This window comes from Vespa mandarinia, chromosome 2 (assembly GCF_050613455.1).
Source record: "Vespa mandarinia isolate Hongniang chromosome 2, ASM5061345v1, whole genome shotgun sequence".
Lineage (NCBI taxonomy): Eukaryota > Metazoa > Arthropoda > Insecta > Hymenoptera > Vespidae > Vespa > Vespa mandarinia.
Window position 1 is genome coordinate 7,380,001 of NC_140811.1, and position 20,000 is coordinate 7,400,000.

Sequence of the window (20,000 nt, forward strand, 5' to 3'; positions counted from 1 at the left end):
TTCGCAAAAGCTTTATGGTGCGAATCAACCGACCGACCGAGAGAGACCAACCTAACTAACCGAAAATTTGTTGAGATCGGTGAACCAAAAAGCAAGCTTTTCGCTTAGATAACGTAGATAACTAAATTCACATTCCGTGCCATTTCGTGCATTTAATTTAATTTATTCCTTTTTTGTTACTCTTCTTTTGTTCTTTTTATTTTATTTTCTTTTTTTTTTCTTCTTTTTTTCTTCATTCTTTTTTATTATTTAGAAAAGCATCTCTAACGTTCTCCTAATATTATATTTTTTTCTGATTATATATTCAAAAAGAGAAGCGATTTTGTCAAAAGATAGATCCCCCTCGTCGATGCCTGCTGCTGCTGCTGCTATTGTACTACGCACACGACTTTCGATCGAGACGCGCAGCTTTTGAAAATATTTCGAGGATGCTTGAACGACTTGATCGACTTAATGCTTGCTTGCTTGCTTGCTTGCTTGCTTGCTTGCTTGCTTGCTTGCTTGCTTGCTTGCTTGCTTGCTTGCTTGCTCTCTTCTCTTATTTTGCTCGATTCGAGCTCACTTTAAAAAAATATATTGAAATATCGTATTTGTGTAACAAGAGAAAGAGGTGGGATAGAGAGAGACCGTTCGGATGTAAAAATGAAAAAGTTCTCTTAAACTATCCGGATGGAATTTGAGCGAAATATGAAATGGAAAAAGGAAAAGAAAAAAAAAAGAAGAAAAAAAAAGAATAACCGAGTGAAATTTTCTCTGAGGATCTTCTTCCTACGTCTTCTTTCGAAAAATGGAAAAAGAATAATATATACGTGCGCGCGCACGCATGCTTTCTCGAAAGTAATTTTTCGAGAAGAGAGAGAGAGAGAGAGAGAGAGAGAGAGAGAGAGAGAGAGAGAGAGAGAGAGAGAGAGAGAAGAGAAAGGGTAAGAGTAAGAGTAAGAGAGACAGAGCGGGGGGAAGCCGAGGAAAGTTTCCGTCGATACCGCGCGATATTAACGTTCCGCTACGATTTTTCGCGAGAAAAGTTTTCCTTTGACTCGCTTCGAAACGATCGATCGATGCACTCGGCACGCCTCTTCCTCTTCTAGAAAATTCTCTGTCCTCTCTCTCTCTCTCTCCTTCTCTCTCTTTCTCTTACGAAGAGAGAGAGAGAGAGAGAGAGAGAGAGAGAGAGAGAGAGAGAGAGAGAGAGAGAGAGAGAGAGAGAGAGAGAGAGAGAGAGAGAGAGAGAGAGAGAGAGAGAGAGAGAGAGAGAGAGAGAGAGAGAGAGAGAAGAGAGAGATTTATATGGGTATAGCGAAGAAGAAGAAGCAGCAGCAGCAGCAGCAGAGCAGCTTTCTAGTACAAAATTTACTGAGCGTTCTAAGTTAAAGAAAGACAAAGAGGGATATAGGGTTTGCTCGGAAAAGCGCTGATTTATTTAATTAAAAATCGATACGACTTCTTTTTTTCTTTTTCTTTTCTCTCTATCTCTCTATCTCCTTTTCTTTCTCTCTTTCTATCTCCTTCTCTCTCTCTCTCTCTCCTCCCTCCCTCCCCCGTCGCTCTCTCTCTCTCTTTCTTTTCTTTCATTCTTTCAAGAACGATTTAGAAGAGAATGAGATAGAAAGATGGAAGCGTTAAACAAGTTTTTCAACTATCGCGAGTTTGTTCGAGTTATCGATTAATAGTTTTAGCAAACGTCGCTTTAAATTTCGAACTACCTTCGCCACGACACATACCTTAATACGCTGAGTCATTTTATTTAACCGAGGTCTCTCCCCGCTAAACGATAACCAACTACGACAAAGTTCACCCTGTCCTCGTCCTTCCTTCCTCATCGTCCTCGTCGTCATCGTCGTTGTAGTTGTCGTCGTTGTCGTCGTTGTCGTCGTCATCTCTCGAACGAATCGGCTCTCGGGATATAATGTAGCTCATAAGCGTGTCTAGTTCTACAAATTTTTTCCGGACAGTGAACCTGAATTTAATCTTACGCGAGGAGAAGAAATCCGCATCGTCGACGTGCAAATTTCTTTCAAAATCTCCTGGATGAAAAACGAATTACATTTAAATCGTCGTCGTCGTCGTCGTCGTCGTCGTCTCCTCTCTCCTCTCTCTCTCTCTCTCTCTCTCTCTCTCTCTCTCTCTTTCTCTGTATATATATATATATATATCTTTGTCTCTTTCTTTTTTCTTTATTTTTTTTTCCTTTTTTACCACATATCTCTTATGTGTTCAAATTTAAGGATTTAAAATAGAACTGAAAGGAGAGAGAGAGGGGGGGGGAGAGGGAGAGGGAGAGTGAATTGTATAGATGACATTTTAAAAAGAAGTTTTTAAGTCTACTAAATGTTATATACCGTCGCATTATAATATTATTTTGAATCGAGTGAAATTTCTTCAAAGCTAAGATTTATATACAATTCCATATAATTTTATCTCTCATACGTGAATATTAATGAGTTCTTTCATCTTCGATTAAATTCATTATAACTCTCAAGATTAAATATTAATTCTTTGTCAAGCATAATATTGATTCGAAACTTCATGTTACTTTAATAATATTGATACGAGAAAAATAAACGAACGCGATATACTTGGGATAGAAAAATATTTGAACAATGGTTCTTCTTTCAAATGTATGTTGCTTCCGGATTTGAACAGCAGATGGAGCCACGTGATACAATTGAAATTCAGGAATGAAGATTGATCGACGCAATTAATTTTAACCAGTGCGAGTCTCTCGAAACATCACCTCCCTACTCTTGCTCCCCTCTTGAAATTTTATATAAATGATTTATTTTCCACTAACAAATAGCAAAAGATTCGATCGTTTTTAGTTATTTATTGTCACGCCAAGTTAACTGGAACGGTCATATGCAGATGGTTCCTTTTGTAATCTCAGCGTTTTGATCATGGATACGAATTAAATAATGATTATCATTATTTAACGACGTATATTTCACTTATATTTTCGATATAAATACAATTGAATATTGTTTTGAATATTGATATAAATTCGTTGAAATCGATAATATTCGTCGTTGTGCAAAAGCGAATATTAAATTATAGTTATATATCGGTGATTCTGAAATTTTATACTATAATCTCTTAAAAAAGAAAAAAAGTAATAAAAGAAAAAAAGAAAGGTTATTTATTTTTACGATACGTACCTGAATCGAAAAATTCTTTCTTGAATTTTTAACCTGTCGTTAATTTTCGTGAATCCTCCTTCTCCCGTTCAAATTCAAACCATAAAAATAGTAGCGTCGACGGTATAATCTATTTTTCTGTTGGAAATTTTCTACAAGGAAAGGTAACATATTCGATAACGTGGATTATATCAACGACGAATATAACTACTATCAGTATATCACTTGATATTTCAAATCGAGAAAATTCGAATAATTTATAAACACGACGACGATCTCTTTTGCCGGAGCCCGCACAGTCGGCGGTTTCGTTTTACGCGCGCCCGTTATTGCGCGAGAGACACGATCGAACCGAGCTTACGCAATAACGTCGTCAGATGGCGGGTCGGTAATGGAAGTTCATAATATGCATAACGTCAACAGTTCGCGATCGTTTCGAGTTTATTATTTGATTATCGAAAAATATTTAAAAAAAAAAAAAAAAAAAGAAATTTCATGAAAGATATTTTAGAACAGTAATTCCTAAACATTTTTTTTTCATTAAATACTTAGAACGTTTATACAGAAATCGTGGAATTATATAATTACATTATATTTTCTGAACAACAAACAAACAATCCCTTTTTTCCTATTGGTTGAATGGACACTGACACGTTCTGTCTGAAAACGGAAGAATAAAAACCTAACGAATGCGATGTTGCCAAATCGTGCATATTATTCCTAACGTAAATAATATAAAATTGGACTGTTTCAATATATAATTCAACCGCCGTCATATTATCGCGCGAAACGAGTTTGGTAATTAACTGCTTTAGAAAAACAATTGAGAAATTGAATTCACTTTACACGATACGCGTGTATACTAAAGTGTTTTTTTTTTTTTTTTATTTATTTAATGTAAATTACGTTTTTCAACCATACCGAAATTACATTTATAATTTTCGTTCTGATAATGTACTCGCAATTATTCGCTTTGATAATCACCATTGAAGAAAGAATAATAAGTAAGTAAGTAAGTAAGTAAATAAGTCGTTCTTTTTCATTCATATATAAGATCGAAAAGAGAAAGAAAATCGTCAAACTGGATTAGTAATAGCAAGAAATTGGGTTCCTAGGAAACATTATTTCTTTGCTCAGTTTTGAAAGGGTCATTTAAAGTTAGGACAAGGGCGGAACCAACGACGAACACTAATCGCAATGGACTTAACGAGCGATAAAGCAAGACCCGCACCATCGTCGAGTTTCCTTTTCTTTCTTTTGCCCCCTCCCCCCCTCTCGGTCTTTCGTTCTCTTCGAACGTCCTTTCGTCGTAAACTCAGTTTAAGTGGATTCCCCACTGGCGTGCCGTGGCTTAAAGGCAACCACCATCCCTTGGACCAACAGCAAAGAGGATGGTGGTGTACCTGCTTCTAAGAATCCTCCTCCTCCTCCTCCTCCGCCTCCTCCCTCTTTCCCTCTCCATCCCTTACCTTCTTCCGTACCCCTCTTTGCAAGCTTTTCCACGCGAGGGTAGTCTTGGCTTAATAAAGCAGCCGGTGAGAAACGCGAAACACGTGCGTGCAAAACTTCTTACGGGGGGGACTAGCTTCAAACCTCCTCCCCTCTTCCTATACCCTTCCCCTCTCTCCCCTTTAGTCAGTTGGCTTCTATTCGGAAGTTCAAGAGTCTCATAGTACTCTCCGAAGAAACTTATGACGACGACGGTGAGAAAGATGAGAGAGGAGGGGCTGGTAAAATGCTGCTGACATTGTCCTTCTCGTCGTTCAAACTTCACCGACCGATGATTTACTCTTTAGAGTAGTATGTCCTTTTCTATTCTCTATCTCCCTTTTGTGCCAACTAGAATTCTATCTTATAATTTTCATCTAAATTTAATCGTTAAATTTTTAAACAGAATTATCTGCTTTTTGTTCTGTATTGGATAAGTATCGTATTTTTATTTTTCATTGTTGGGGGGTGAGAGGGAAGAAGGAGAAAGCAGAGGAGAGTGAAAAAGATACAATGATTTATAAAAGATTTGAAATCTCAAAGCTATGTATTGTATGTGTATGTATACGAAAATGATAGTTTAAAAAATGTATTTTGTATAAATGACGTTTCTTTCCTTTCATACGATTTCGAGAATAGGAAAGTAAGCTCAGAGGGAGTTCAGCGTAGCGAAATAAATAGCTCAATCGTCGGAGTACATTTATTTTTCTTGTTTCCTTTTTTTTTTTCTTTTCTTTTTCTTCCCCCTTTTTTTTGCTTCATATTTATAAGTGACAACAAAGTCAAATTTCGTTTGAAACGTGATATCTCGTAGGGTATCGTCCTGCGAAAGGGAGAAAGAAATAGAGAGATACGAACATTTTTCTCACGGTCCCATCTGCCTTCTTTTCGTTTATCAGAACACAAGGTCCACACGCTTAAAAATCTCTCTTTCTCTCTCTCTCTCTCTCTTTCTCTTTGTCCCCTCCTTTCTTCTTTTCTCTTCAAATTGAGGAAATACACGCGATGGAGGCTGTTTGTCTTTTCGTTGAAGGAGCCAACGAAACGATCCTTCTGTTTTTCGTACTACTCATCCACTCGTCTCTCCCTAAAATACAAAGACTTCTTCGTTGTTCATCTCGCAGTTCACGAACGAGTACAATGGCGAAACGCGAAGACTATGATACGGAGAAAGACAGACTGACAGAGAAAGGGGGGAGAGAGAGAGAGAGAGAGAGAGAGAGAGAGAGAGAGAGAGAGAGAGAGAGAGAGAGAGAGAAGGGTCTTCGTGGTTTATATCCACTTGCTGGCACGCGCTGGGATTTAGAAAGAACTTTCAAGTGTGTTTCCTGGGTTTAAAGTTACAAGGAATTTGTAACATTGTCGCTGGTCTCTAAACTCGTTTTAAACACTTAATTAGGTTTAACATCGGAATAAGAAAATTAAACGATTTTATATTCACCCTCCAAATTTACAATACAAATGAGCAAACTATCTCGACTGATTATCTCTATAATATATATAACTGTTTTTATGATATAAAATAATCTTTACAATTACAATATAATAAATCATAACAATAATAATTATATATATATATATATATGTATATAATGAAATCTATAACTTTATATTTGTAATTAAAATTTAATTACAAGGATATATAGAAAAAGTTATATAACTGTAATATATATAAAGTTATATAATAATGTTATATAAATATATATATATATATATGTATGTATATATATGTATATAGTTAATAGAGTTAATAAAGTTATATATATATATATATATATATATATATATATGTAACATAATTCAAGTTAGAATTGATCCATCCTCGAGACGCAACTAATTACGATCTAACACGAGAACGAAGTACTTTTCGTCCCTCTCTTTTCCTTTTCATCGGCGCGTGAAAACGTGCTCAAAGTCGAGGGACCTTTGGGAGAAAAGTTCGATCTATTCGCAAAGAAACGAAAAAGGAAGGAAGGAAGGAAGAAAAGAAAGAAAGAAAGAAAGAAAGAAAGAAGGGCGAAAAGAGGAAAGAGGTAGGAGAGGGTATCTAAGGAGCAAAGTGTCGAAATTCGACGAGATCGCGATGCCGACGTCCTTTCATAATCTATCCGACGAGGGTGCGAACTTTGTTTCCGCGTTTGGTCACATTGAGAAAATGATGAAGGGAGTAAAAGGAGGAGGAGTTGGAGGTGAAGGAAGAGGTGAAGAAAAGGGAGAGGAAGGGTAGAGAGAAAAAGGAAAGACTTTCGCGAGACTTTCCAAGTCCTTTTCGTCTTTCCATCCCCAAATCTATTCCAACGACCTTCGTCCTTGGTATTTTCCCTCCTTTACTTTCTCCTTCTTCTCCTTCTCCTCCTACTCCTACTCCTACTCCTACTCCTACTCCTACTCCTATTCCTCCTATTCTTCTTAGTTTTCTTCTTTCTCTTATTTCTTTTCCCTTTTCTCATTCTCATCCTCATCCTCATTTTCATCCTCTTCTTCATCGTTACTTTCGACGAAGGCAACGCCTTCGAGGGGAAACTTACGATATCATTACCGGATGAGCTATCATTTCCAAGGCTGCGCGTGCAAGTGCCGTGACCGGTAAGGTAATCGAAACACGTGTGTGTGTGTTCGTATTATTATTACGAAGCAACGATGCCGGTTATTAGATGTAACGCGAGTCGAACTTTCGATGTGGAATATTATGTTGAGGAGATACACGAGGAATATCATTTTTCTCATCCTTTGTCTCCAAAATAAAAAGATAAAAGAAAAGAGAGATAATTCGTTCGAGTTCGTTGGAAATTTTAATAATAAAATTTGAATATATATTTAATAATTAAAAGTTGAATAATAAAATTTTATCCAACGATATGCACATGTTTGTCATCATTTATCTCAATATACAATTGTCAATTGATATATATGTATGTATGTATGTATGTATGTATGTATATATAAATATATATATATATATATTTTTTTTTTCGCTTATATTTTTTCACGAACTTGTATAGATACGTATGTCCATTTTAGATAAATTTTTACGTAATTTATTATCTTTAATTGAAAATCGTTGATAATATTGGAAAACAATAATTTCTATTGGAAAAATTAATTAAAATAAAAATAATAAATTCATATAACTGGTGTATAATTCAATATATGTAGATCGATTTTTTTAAGTTTCGATTTTTCAATCGGGAAATAATTTATTTTATTTGAAAGAACCGAGAGTTTGAAAATTCTCCACATTTAACTTACATATGTCGGTCGTTTTAAAATTTGATAAGTTTATTATTCAACGCGTCATCCTTTCTTTGGAGAATGCCGCGAGATAAATAGAAAGAGGATGGATGATGGTATATCGTTAGACGTAAAAATTATAGCGCGTAGGTGTCGGGCGTATTTTCCGATGGCATGTAGATTTACGGACCGTTAACTCCAACGAATTTATATACGCCTTCTTTTTCGCGAGGCTGCTATTCGCGACCAGGCGGACTTTATTATTCGCTTCGCGCCTACGCTTCCCGCTCTCTCGCTGAACGTCGACCTTACCCTAAACTTTGAAATTATGACCGTCCGATGTTATAAGCTATGACACGCGGGCTACCAGAAAAGAGAAAAAAAGGTGGAGAAGAAGGAGGGGAAGAAGAAGAAGGAGGAGGGGTTTTGCATGAAAAAGAAGAAGTACATAAGTAGGTAGAATAAATGTCCTTGATGATTTTCTCCTGGGTTACGAAAAAACTTCACCGATTCGAAGTTACGATCGTCTAGACGTAAAAAAAAACCAAAAGTATTCATTTATTTTTTTCAAATGTTATTTTTATACTCTCAAGATTATAAAAACAATGAGAATATTAAGATTAACGTGATTTTAATACGTGATCATTGAGAGCATCAATCGGATTTTCTCAATTTTGCAGAATATGATTTATGACATTTTAAATATATCCTTTGTTAACATTTGACAAGATTAAATATTTAATAAGATTAAAGTCTTATATCAAGAGTATGGCGATGAATCTTTCTGTATATATTTTATCTAAATCAAATTATGAATAATATTAGATGAAGTTATTAGATTCGTGTAAGATTGATTCGTTAGTCCAACGCGTTAAAATACATTTTCTGATAGTATATTCCTTTCATTTTTTTATTTACAAAAATAAAACATATAAAGAGAAAAATACATTTTATTCGTTACGAGAGTTGAGACTGATTCGAAGAAATCGTTCTTTTTAAAAATGTTTATCGATATATTTAATTAGTTACTTAACAATTAACGAAATCGGGTTTGTCACATAACAACTTGTCTTTAACTTTTCATATATCCACCAGTGATGAAGTATCTCAACGATCGAATGAAAGAAAAGAAAATAAGATTACATACATATATCGAAAGATAAAAGATGAAGTTGAACATGGTAGAACGCCATGGCGATTCGAAAGCTCTCGGAATGTTGAAAAATGTTATAAGAGTGAGATCACCCTCTAGGGAATATCGACGAACGTAAAGGTTATTTCTGGATCACGAAAACTTTTAATAGCTTTCTGATAACTTATTGCTCGAGCTTATAAATAATTTTATATCTTGTGTATCTCGCACGGTCTTTCGATTCCTTCCACTATCTATCCTTATCTTCTTCTTCTTATTCTTTTTTTTTTATTTTTTTTTTTTTCATCTCTAAAACAAACATTTTCTCAAAAAATAGGACAGAATATATAATAACAATTTGTTTCATAGAGACGGATACACGTTATATATTATATTGTAACCATTTGTGCATAGATAAAATAATATATAAAATATAATTGTAAATTTTTAAAATATGCATTTGTTTAATCGAAAATATTTTTAACAACTTGTCTTCGTATAATAAAGACAACTATTTCATTCATAGATAAATATCACAATGATATTTTCGATGGATGAATACTGATATAACTGTGCATGAAATATGACAGAAATAACGAAGAGAAAAAATGAAATGAAAGAAAAAAAGATAGGAAAAAAAAGAAAAAAAAGAAAAAAAAAAAAACGAAAAAAAAAACAAACTTAATAATTTTCGAGAAATATATAACTAGATACTTTTCAGTCTCCTTCTTTTTTCCACCGTGAAAAATATTCAATTACGCGTCGGTGCATTAATAAACGAATGTACGGTTTTGCGGTTCGGCGTAAGATTAATGATACACGCGTGGCACAAATCCATAACGGTCTAGCAGTGACGGTACTCGAGGGTGAAAGTATTAAATTCAACGGGTAGCTTTAATTAAATCGAGTCGCGTCTGCCTCTGGAAGTCGAACGAGCTTTGCGCGAAAGGAAGAAAGAGAGAATGAAAGAGGAAGTGAGAGAGAGAGAGAGAGAGAGAGAGAGAGAGAGAGAGAGAGAGAGAACTGATATACCAAGAGAAAATGAGAAAGAAAGGGTGAGTAGAGTATGAACTGGTGTATGGGTTATTAGAAGGTGGAGGAGAGTCACAGATATATCCCTTAACATTGGGATACCGCGGGAATAATCGAAGATGGCAGATAGTAGTAACGTACACCCTTTCAGTGTTGCCGCGTTATATAACCGCATCTCTCCGCACCCTACAATACACTTCTCCATCGGCCCATCTGGTATATAGAACGTGTGTACATGTAAATAATATGCAGCATTGCCTGCAAACCCTTGTGGTTGTAATCATAGAATTGTGCAATATCGTGTTGGCGTACATGCACGTTTTATCGACAATCTCGTTCGATGGATTCGTTTGCCTATAAAGATGTTCGATAATATAATTACATGCGCGCACGTGTATGTGTGTGTGTCTGTGTGTGTTGGTGTATTTTGTTTTTCTTTATTTCTTTTTCTATTGTCATAATTGTTAAGGTCATTAATAATCATTTGGAGAGCAATTGTTACTTCGATTTCTTTGAGTTAAAATCGTGATATTTTTGGAAAATTATTAATGTAACTTTATTATTAATGCAATGGAAAGATAACAACATGTAAATATACGAAACTAGTTTGTAAACGAGGTATATAGCAAAAAAGTACGTAATCGTATATTCTCCAGTTTTTTCTTTTTTTTTTCTTTTTGTTTTGTTTTGTTTTTTTTTTTTGTTTTTTTTTTGTTTTTTTTTTGTTTTTTTTTTGTTTTTTTTTGATGGAGTATAACGAGCAGGTACGTAGAGCGAAAATCATAGAAAAAAAATGAAAGGATTTTTATTCAATGAACGATACAAAAAGAGTCGTTATCGGATTATACGTAATATAAAACATAATCTCATTTCATTTTAACATCTCAGCATTAATTATAACAGCGTATTTTATTCGTCGATGTAGCGATGTATATTTGTAGTTTTTTTTTCTTTTCTTTTTATTTATTTTTTCTTTTTTCTTCATTTTAAACAACGTAAAGATTTTACTTTATAATACTCCATACGTATTTTTTTGTTTTTTTTTGTTTTTCTATTTCTGAGCAGAGTTTTGTTATTTCGTTTTTGTTATTTCCAAGGTCGTTTCGTATTTGTTGCGATAAATTTGAGAGCATCGTTATTATACCATTTGAATTTAGGTTCGTTAGATATTTCTTTCTCTCTCTTTCTCTCTTTCTTTCTTTGTTCCATAATATTTCATCGCCTTTTGAAATAAACAATTCTGATTTTCCGTAAATTGTAATAGCATTCATGAAAAAATTGTCGAAGTTTATTTTATCTATTGTATTTTTTACGGATTAACGACAAAGTTGTATCAATCGTTATACAGGCTGATCAAACAGCAAAAATTGGTATCATCAAAATGTAAATGAACACGACCGATTGATTACGCTTTTATTTTGAACGTTCTTATCGCGTTGGCGCAGTGTTTTACAAGCGAGTTGCTTTACAACGAGCATCCTTTTTTATGGAGAATATTCAATTTTCAGGAAGGCAAAGTCGCGTCCGTGGGGTTTCTCTTCCTTCATTCGACGCGGACGACGTCTTAAAACCAGTAATCGTCTGTCCGCGTATGAAAAGCCTGTGAAGATGGTGAACGAGAGGGGAGGATTAACATAGAGACGAGCTCGAGCTTCGATCTTCGCCACGAGAAAATTATGTACGTTCCTCCTATTTGTGCCTTGTATATAATATATTATACTCGGGTATATACATCTTCTCTACATTGTAGTTTACGTGAAAAAAAAAAAAAGAAAAAACCGAAAAAAAAGAAAAAATGAAAAAAGATAATGAAAAACATATTAGCTCGCGTTAAAAAACGAAATTTGTTGTTTACATCGGTTTGATATAAAAGTCAAATTATATTTATTAACGTGAAAATAATTTACTTATACTTATGTTGTATAAACGAAAAGGGGAAAAAAAGATAATCGGTAGTTAGTTAAATAAGATTCAGATATGAAAATATAGTTGAGATATAACTATCGTTATATTTTAGGTTTAAATATCTCAAAAGATTAATTCCATATGGATTTGAACTTAAAAAAAAAAAAAAAACCGTTTCTTTATCGAATTCTCTCAAAAGTATTTCATGTAAAGTTTTGAAATACGATAATTGCGTAAAAGCTTAATCGAATAAATCTTCGAGAACGACAAAAGATATCTTTGCCTGCGATTTTCCGTAACAGCAGCAAAGCTCGCGGTTTTTTGAAACGAAGAAAATGTTGCAGCTGTCGGAAGGACAAACAAGGGAAAGAGAGAGAGAGAGAGTTAAATTTTTCGATACGCTTTTGAGTATATCGAATCGTGCGGGAATTTTGACAAAGAATCTCTAAAACCTCGGTTTGTGCAGTTTTACGACAATGACGAAAGGTCAAGGAAGAAATAAATAGATAAATAGGTAAAGAGGGAGAGAGAGAGAGAGAGAAAGAGAGAGAGACAGAGACAGAGACAGAGAGAGAAACCGAGAAAGAAAGAAAAGATATGGATCGAATAAGAGCTTCTCGCGATGGCGGTGGGCTTTTGTCATCGGTCGACCGTTTCGGAAAAGGGCGATCCGTGTCGGCACGTTGGAAGGAGAGGGTGACAAATCGATTTGAGCGTCTTAACACGTCCTTTTTCATTGTTCCTCCTTCTATTCGAAGTAGAATTTCTTTTAGCTCACCAAAAAAGTTGGAAAAATCGTCTTTGAATATGTACACCAACTTATCGTCCGAAACAAATTTACAGGATTTTCATTTTCTACAAATTTCGACTGGAGGAGGGAGGGGAGAAGTGAAGAAAAAAATCGAACGGATCGTTTCGATTCTCTTTCTCTCTTTCTCTCTTTCTCTTGATACTTACTATTGCAGTCCTTCTTTTTGCGTGGATGGTAAAAATGGAAGGTAGAACTACGAATGGAGGAGAACAAAATCGTACTCGATGAGAAAGGAAAATGGTATTTTCGTAACGAGCTTGCTGAAACGACCGATTTGCCAGAACGCACAGAGGCCAACGGCTGAGCGCAATTACCGAGAACGATATTTGTTTTATTAAGTCGACAAATGTACGGTTTCGAACGTAATGGACTTCTCCTGGAGGTCTCCCGCGGTTCATCGATTTTGAAAAATATCGAGGTCGCTATGTGGTCGCTTCGAGCGATCGACGTATATAAGATATATATAGTATGTATATGTACATACGTAGTATACCTACGTGTATAAATAAATTCCATAGTTATATACATATATATATATGTATATATATATATATATATATATATATATATATATATGTACGTATATATGTAAACGGTGCCACAATCAAGAACAAAACAGTTTCGTCCCACGGCAAAGTTTCTTCGATTATATATTACTTCTTATATAAACAAAGCAATGGATAAATACAAGTTACCTTTCTACGCGTGTATATATGTATATATGTATCGTTATTGTATATATCGTTATTACATATATCGATATATATATATATATATATATATATATATATCGTTATTAAACATTTTATTTTTCTACTGCATCGTTGCGCTGAATACAAAATTGAGATGAATCTTCCTCTGACCTGCAACAAAATATGTGATATCTCTGAAAGTTTTTTATCGAACGATCACGCTCGATCTTTTCTCGTTGGAAATGGTAAAGAAAATAAAGATCTTTGGGGATACTCGATCGATTGCGGATAACCGACGACTTTACGTTATGGATGAATCACTTTTTAGTAACGCTTGGAACTTGTTTTGCCGCCAAACGATTTTCCTAAAAGTTTGATCGCGGCCGAGTAGCAAGGACCGTGTCACCTCTCGGTTTTACGACTCACGCTTTTCTCTTCCCTTTTTTCTCTAGCTTTTTTTCCTATTTCTCTCTCTCTCTCTCTCTCTCTCTCTCTCTTTCTCTCTTTCTCTCTTTCTCTCTCTATGTCATTCCGTTCTATCTCTATACCATTCGACCCCTTTCCGCAGGCAGCAGAACGCCAAAGTGCCGTTCGTGCGTGATCGTATCAGTGCCGATTGCATTACCGTACTGCAGTCTGTTTGCAAACTGCAGTAATAACCTCGACGCTCGCGTATTAGCTGCATTATATAACATGCACCGGTGCGTTTATCGACGTGTATCGTACATCTCTTTCCTTTCGGTCCTTTCTTCTTTCTTTCTCTCTAGTAACATCGTTGAAAATTCTTTCATTGCAAATGAATATCGACAAGAGAGTGAGCGATCGTGGATTAATTGAGAGAGATCGTTTCTCTCTCTTTCATCCTCCTTTTTCTTTTTTTCTTCTTTTCTTTCATTTTCTTTTTTTTTTTTTTCTACTCCGAAATTATTCTCCAAGAAACTTTCAAACGCTCGATTAACGACGATCGCGAGTTTTTTCGCTAGAAAAATATTCAGGTATTTCACCATCTCCCTTTATCTCTTTTCCTTATTTTTTTTTTCTTTTTTCTTTTACTTTTTTCGTTTCTTTTTTTTTTTTTAACGTTACCGATTAACTAACGCTGTAGAATGTTGTGGAAAAAAAATTCACAAGTTTACTCGATATGGTCATTAAAACTATCTTAAACTCGGGTATTTGATTGAAAAATTTAGCGTTTATTATATATTAAATATATAGAATATATTTCTTTAATAAGCATTATAAGTCTATTCTACTTTGAAACATTTCTTTTCTATAGAAAAGTACAAAAAACATTGTGAAGCGTTAAAACATCGTAATCTATGTATATCGAAATGAAAAAAAAGAAAAAGAAAAAAAAGAAAAAGGAAAAGAAAAAAATAAAGAAAAGGAAAGAAAAGAGAAAAAAAGAAAAAGAAAAAGGAAAAGAAAAAAGAAGAGATTTGAAGGTATAGTTAAATAGCGTACAACTAGAAGAAAGAAGTGGAATAGGAAGAGGTACTTTACGGTTCGTTGCGTGTCACTGCAGTGGAAACGCTGGCGTTGCTCGTAACGCGAAAAAGGAGGTGGGGGAGGAGGATGAAGAGTGAGAGAGAGAGAGAGAGAGAAAAGAGATAGAGGATATGTACGCGCATACACCTCGCTCAAATCCTAGCCGTTATAATTTCGTTGTCTTTTGAATTTATCTCCCGCAGGCTCTCAGCCTCCACATTTTTTTCTTTTTCATATAGTGGGCGTAGGCAACGTTTGACGAGCACGCTGAATAAGATATAAAAGGGGAGGGTGATGAAGAAACAAAAAAGAGGCAAGGAGAGAAAAATACAAGAAAAAAAAAAAGAGGAAGAACGATGACGAAGAAGAGGAGGAGAAAGAGGAGGAGGAGGAGGAGGAGAAAGAGGAAGAGGAGAAAGAGGAAGAGGAGGGGGAGAAACTGGGAAACAAGAGCCATGAGAAACAGAATTATTCATATAGAGGGCGCTTCGCCGGAGGGACAATATTTGAACGTTTCGTTTCATGGACCACGTAGCTAATTTTACATATTTACAGATTTAACATCGTGAAGAAGTAAAATGAGAAAGAATAAGGAGAGAGGGAGTGGTAATTATGTTGATGATAATGGTGTTGATGATGGTGGTAGTGGGGATGTATTGTCCATTATTAACAAATAATAACTCGTTTCAATTGGCCAAGTTGCATTTCGCGAAGAACATGACTGGAACGTTTAAGGAATCAATTTGTATTTCTTTTTTCTTTCCCCTTTCTCGTTGACATTCCATGTCAATTACAAATAGTCGAAATTACAAATCCTCGAAATTAATCGATTTTTTGTCTCCTTTCTTATCTCTTTTCCTCTTTATCTTTCAATAACCCGAGAGTTAGGTAAAGAAGAAGTGAAGAGCAAAGCTGAGAGAGAGACAGAAAGAGAGAGAAAGGGGGGAAGGAGAGAGAGAGAGAGAGGAGAGGAGAGGAGATAACTCTTCGTGATAGAAAACGAATTAATAATTGCAATAAAAGTTCGTCGAGTGCGTTCTCACGTCACATGCTGCGACTTATGGTTTAATGATTAATTAGTGGTATCTTTGTTAATCATCAAAAAGAGGTTTGGGGAGAACAGAGAAAAGTTTCGCGCATTTTCGCGTTTCTTCTTCTTCTTTTTTCTTTCTTCTTTCTTTATTTTTCAAATATATCCATCTGTTCCTTTTTTTATTTCATTCCTACTATCTTTTGCTATCCTATCATTGTTCTTTTGAACTTAATATTCCTTTATCAAATCCTATAATTATTATTGGCCGGTATAACGTACGCGTGTTTATCGTTAAGAAATTTTCTTAAGAGAATGACTGTTGTTTTGTTTTCGTTATTTTTTTTGTTTTTGTTTTTCTTTTTTTTTTGTTTTCACTAACTTTCGAAAAAGCTAAGCTTTTCCTTTTATCCGAGATTAAGCACTGGAAATACGCGAAATATTTCATGGGGAAAAGGATAGACTTCGTGGCTTTAACAGAACGGAAGAAGTTTCGGATATTTAAGGAACCTCTAAAGTTGCTCTCTCTCTCTCTCTCTCTCTCTCTCTCTCTCTCTCTCTCTCTCTCTCTCTCTCTCTCTCTCTCTCTCTCACGCACACATACACACGCATACGCACATGTACACGTACATACATACATACATACATACATACATACATACATACATACATACACACATACGTACATACATACATACATACATTGTGAAAAGGAAGAAGTCCAATGAAACATTTCGCAGTATATATATATATATATATATATATACATACGTACGTACGTACGTACGGAATGCCAATGTTTCTCGAATAGCGGATAGCTCAAATTCAGATTATTCTGTATATCCCAAAAGAGTAAGCCAACATGTCTTACGATTATGCGAATTGTGTTAAATTTGTTGAAATTCCATTGTAGAACTTATGTCAATCCGAATTAAAGTAAGAATTAAGAATTAAGAATAGAAAGAAGAATAGAAAAGTCATTTAGGTTTATTTGAATTATTCGAGCAAAAAGGAACGTCGTTAATTCTACAGTAATCGGATTTTCTGTTTCTATCGATCTTTTCATCCAGTTTTATCTTCTCTACCTTCTTTCTCTCCCATCTCTCTCTGTCTCTCTCTCTCTCTCTCTTTTTCTCTCTCTCTTTCTCCCTCCTTCTCTCTCTCTTTCTTTCTTCTTTATGTCCACTTCATTCCTCCTGCAAAAGTTACAGAAGATTCTCAATGGCAATATACATGCCAACACAAGAACAAGTCAACCAGTATTTCGAAGGGAGTGGAATAATTAGCCCGTGAGTAGAATTTCGGTTGCCGACCGCTCGAAAGTGGAGGATTAGTGCAAAGCGAATGATCGTTAGAGAGAGAAAAAGAAAAGAAAGAGAGACGAGAGGGGGAGGGACGGGGGGAGGAAGAGAATTTCGGAGAAGTAATAGAGAGAGAGGGGGGAGAGAGAGAGAGAGAGAAAGAGAGAGAGGAAGAGAGAGGGAAGGAGAGAAGACGTAACTTTTCGGAGGTTTTGAGCAGCGTTCGAGGTTAGTTCGAGCTAATCTGATTACTTAACGTCGGAACTTAAGAGCGGCAGAACGCAGCTATGATGCGAGAGAGAGAGAGAGAGAGAGAGAGAGACAGACAGAGAGAGACGGAGACGGAGACGGAGACGGGGTGAGGTTATAGAGGAGAAGGGAAGTTTCTCTTGGGATTAAAATGACTTAATTTAAACTTCGTCCCTTCGTCGCGAACGGCCGTATAAAACGACAATCTACTGATTTTCAAAGCCACTTTGAAGGGACCAGGGGCCCGCATTTAACGAGAGCTAATTCGATGTCCCGCAAGCGTGTGCAGTACGAAAGCGGAAAGCGCCATCTGCATGTACGTCCTTTCTTCATTCTTTCTCTTCCTCTTTCTCTCTCTATTTCTTTATTTTTTCTCTATCATTTGCAATGAAGATATTTTCTTTTGGAGAAATCGAACGAACACGTTTAAATCTTGAATATTTAAGAAAGATAAAACCGTACGAAATCGATATTTTTTTCTTCTTTTTCTTTTCCTTTTTTTTTCTTTTTCCGTGTATGTGTTTTTTTTTTTACTTCTTAAATATTGCGAAATATTTTCTTTTTTTAATATTTTTTTATATCATCGTTTCAATTTCTGATATTTAGTTTTCCTTTTAAATATTTCGATCGTAATGTGTTACAATTTCAAAATTATATCTTATTATCATATAAAAATAACGATATGGTGGAGCAATGACCGAGTATACAATTTCGCATAGAATGAAGATAGTATTTTATAGAAAAACAGAAGAAGAAGCGATGACGTTCATTGCGAGAAGAAATTCCAAAGAGAATTGCTCCCTCTCTCTCTCTCTCTCTCTCTCTCTCTCTCTTTCTCTCTCTCTCTCTTTCTCCCTCCCTCTGTCTCTCTCATTGTGCCATCGCCGCGATAGAACGTACGTTATGAAATTTTTCTACTTCTTTAAATCCCATTCCGTTTCATTGTATTTCCGATCAAGCAAGCTCTCCTCTAGGTTTCAATCCTCTCTCTCTCTCTCTCTCTCTCTCTCTCTCTCTCTCTCTCTCTCTTTATTTTCTTCATTGCCATCTTCCTCTTCCATTCTTTTTCATCTACGATATCGAAGATAGACATGGACAAGGTACAGCGAATGTCACGTTTCAGCGTTTACAAGATATCACATCGAAGGGTCACATGTAATAATCTGAACGAATTTTATATATTTTCTGTGTTGTCTCGATAGAGGCTAACAATATATATATTTATATATACATATATATCTTTTAATATATATATATATATATATATATATATGTATATATAATTTAACAGAAAATCGTTTTTACCGTGTAATGTAAAATTTAATGAACGATATATAGTAATAATCCCATGAAAAATGAATGACTTGAAATCAAACGAATTATTTCGTATCATCGAACGTGTTTCGATAACGATTAATTCTATTTCACCTACGGCAAGTATTATTAATTATATATATGTACTAATTATTACTAATAGAAATTATTAATCATCAATAATAAAATCGTTATATATGCAAGAACTCGTCTCGTTATTGTCAAAAATAACATATATTAATTCTCATGTAAATGTTTCATGGTAGATGTCTAATAAATCGCTAAGAAGTCGGAACATTAAAAGAGAAAAAAGAAAGAAAGAAAGAAAGAAAGAAAGAAAGAGAGAGAGAGAGAGAGAGAGAGAGAGAGAGAGAGAGAGAATGATTCCCAGGACACTTTAGTCCAGCGTGCGAAATAAAAATTTCGCGACACGTATAACCCATTAGCCACAGCGCGAATCGAATTAGCAAAGGCGTCTCGCTAAACTCACACGAGTAGAAAAGGAGGATTGCGGAGGTGGGTGAGAACAGGCCAACCAACACCACAGACACATGCACGAATGAACGATGGAAGGAAGAAAGGAAGGAAGGAAAGGTGTTGCATTGTTGGCATTTTCATAATGAAATTACGAGTCGCGTCAGCTACTCTTATCCAACGACGACACACGGACGTCGCGTATCAACTCACGTGCTCTTAACCTGTCACTCTTACCCACGAAAAGGACAACGTATAAACGTCGAGATAGAGATAGAGAAAGAGAAAGAGATATGAGAGTGAACACGTGATTTTGCTCGAATTTTGCAAACGTTAGGTGAACGTACCACCACCTGGTTTTGAGAATAGCGAATGAAACGGAGACATCTCAGTTCCTTTTTCGCTTTTCTCTCGAATCTATATTTCTTTTTTTTTTCTTTTTTCCTTTTTCTTTTTTCCTTTTATTTTTCCTTCTTTTTATCCATATAGTCGTCCCTATACGCTCGTAATGCTTAATCAGCCAAATTTTCAAGCTACCCCAATGCTGTTTCTCGCGATAAAGTCCTCCTTCCTAACGCTCATGTCACGCACGCGCCAAAATTTCGTGACCGGCTCACATATGCTCGAATTACGAAACATTCTCTCTCTCTCTCTCTCTCTCTCTCTCTCTCTCTCTCTCTCTTTCTCTTTTCTTTCTCCCTATTTCTCTCTATCTCATTTAC

At 35.4% G+C, this 20,000-nt stretch overlaps 1 protein-coding gene across 5 annotated transcripts in view; it reads left to right on the forward strand.

Annotated features, from left to right (window-relative positions):
• Positions 1-20,000, forward strand: part of pxb (putative Hedgehog signaling attenuator pxb) — a 406,415-nt gene that overhangs the window by 282,092 nt on the left and 104,323 nt on the right. For 3 of the 5 annotated variants that reach the window (XM_085654848.1, XM_085654847.1, XM_035861241.2), the window contains exon 2: positions 11,523-11,692. The exons of 1 other annotated variant lie outside the window; for it this stretch is intronic. The gene's annotated coding sequence lies outside the window, so the exon portion shown is untranslated. Of the gene's footprint in view, positions 1-11,522; positions 11,693-15,350; positions 15,517-20,000 lie in introns of those variants that run through there. One more of the 5 variants, XM_085654850.1, reaches the window with a different exon arrangement.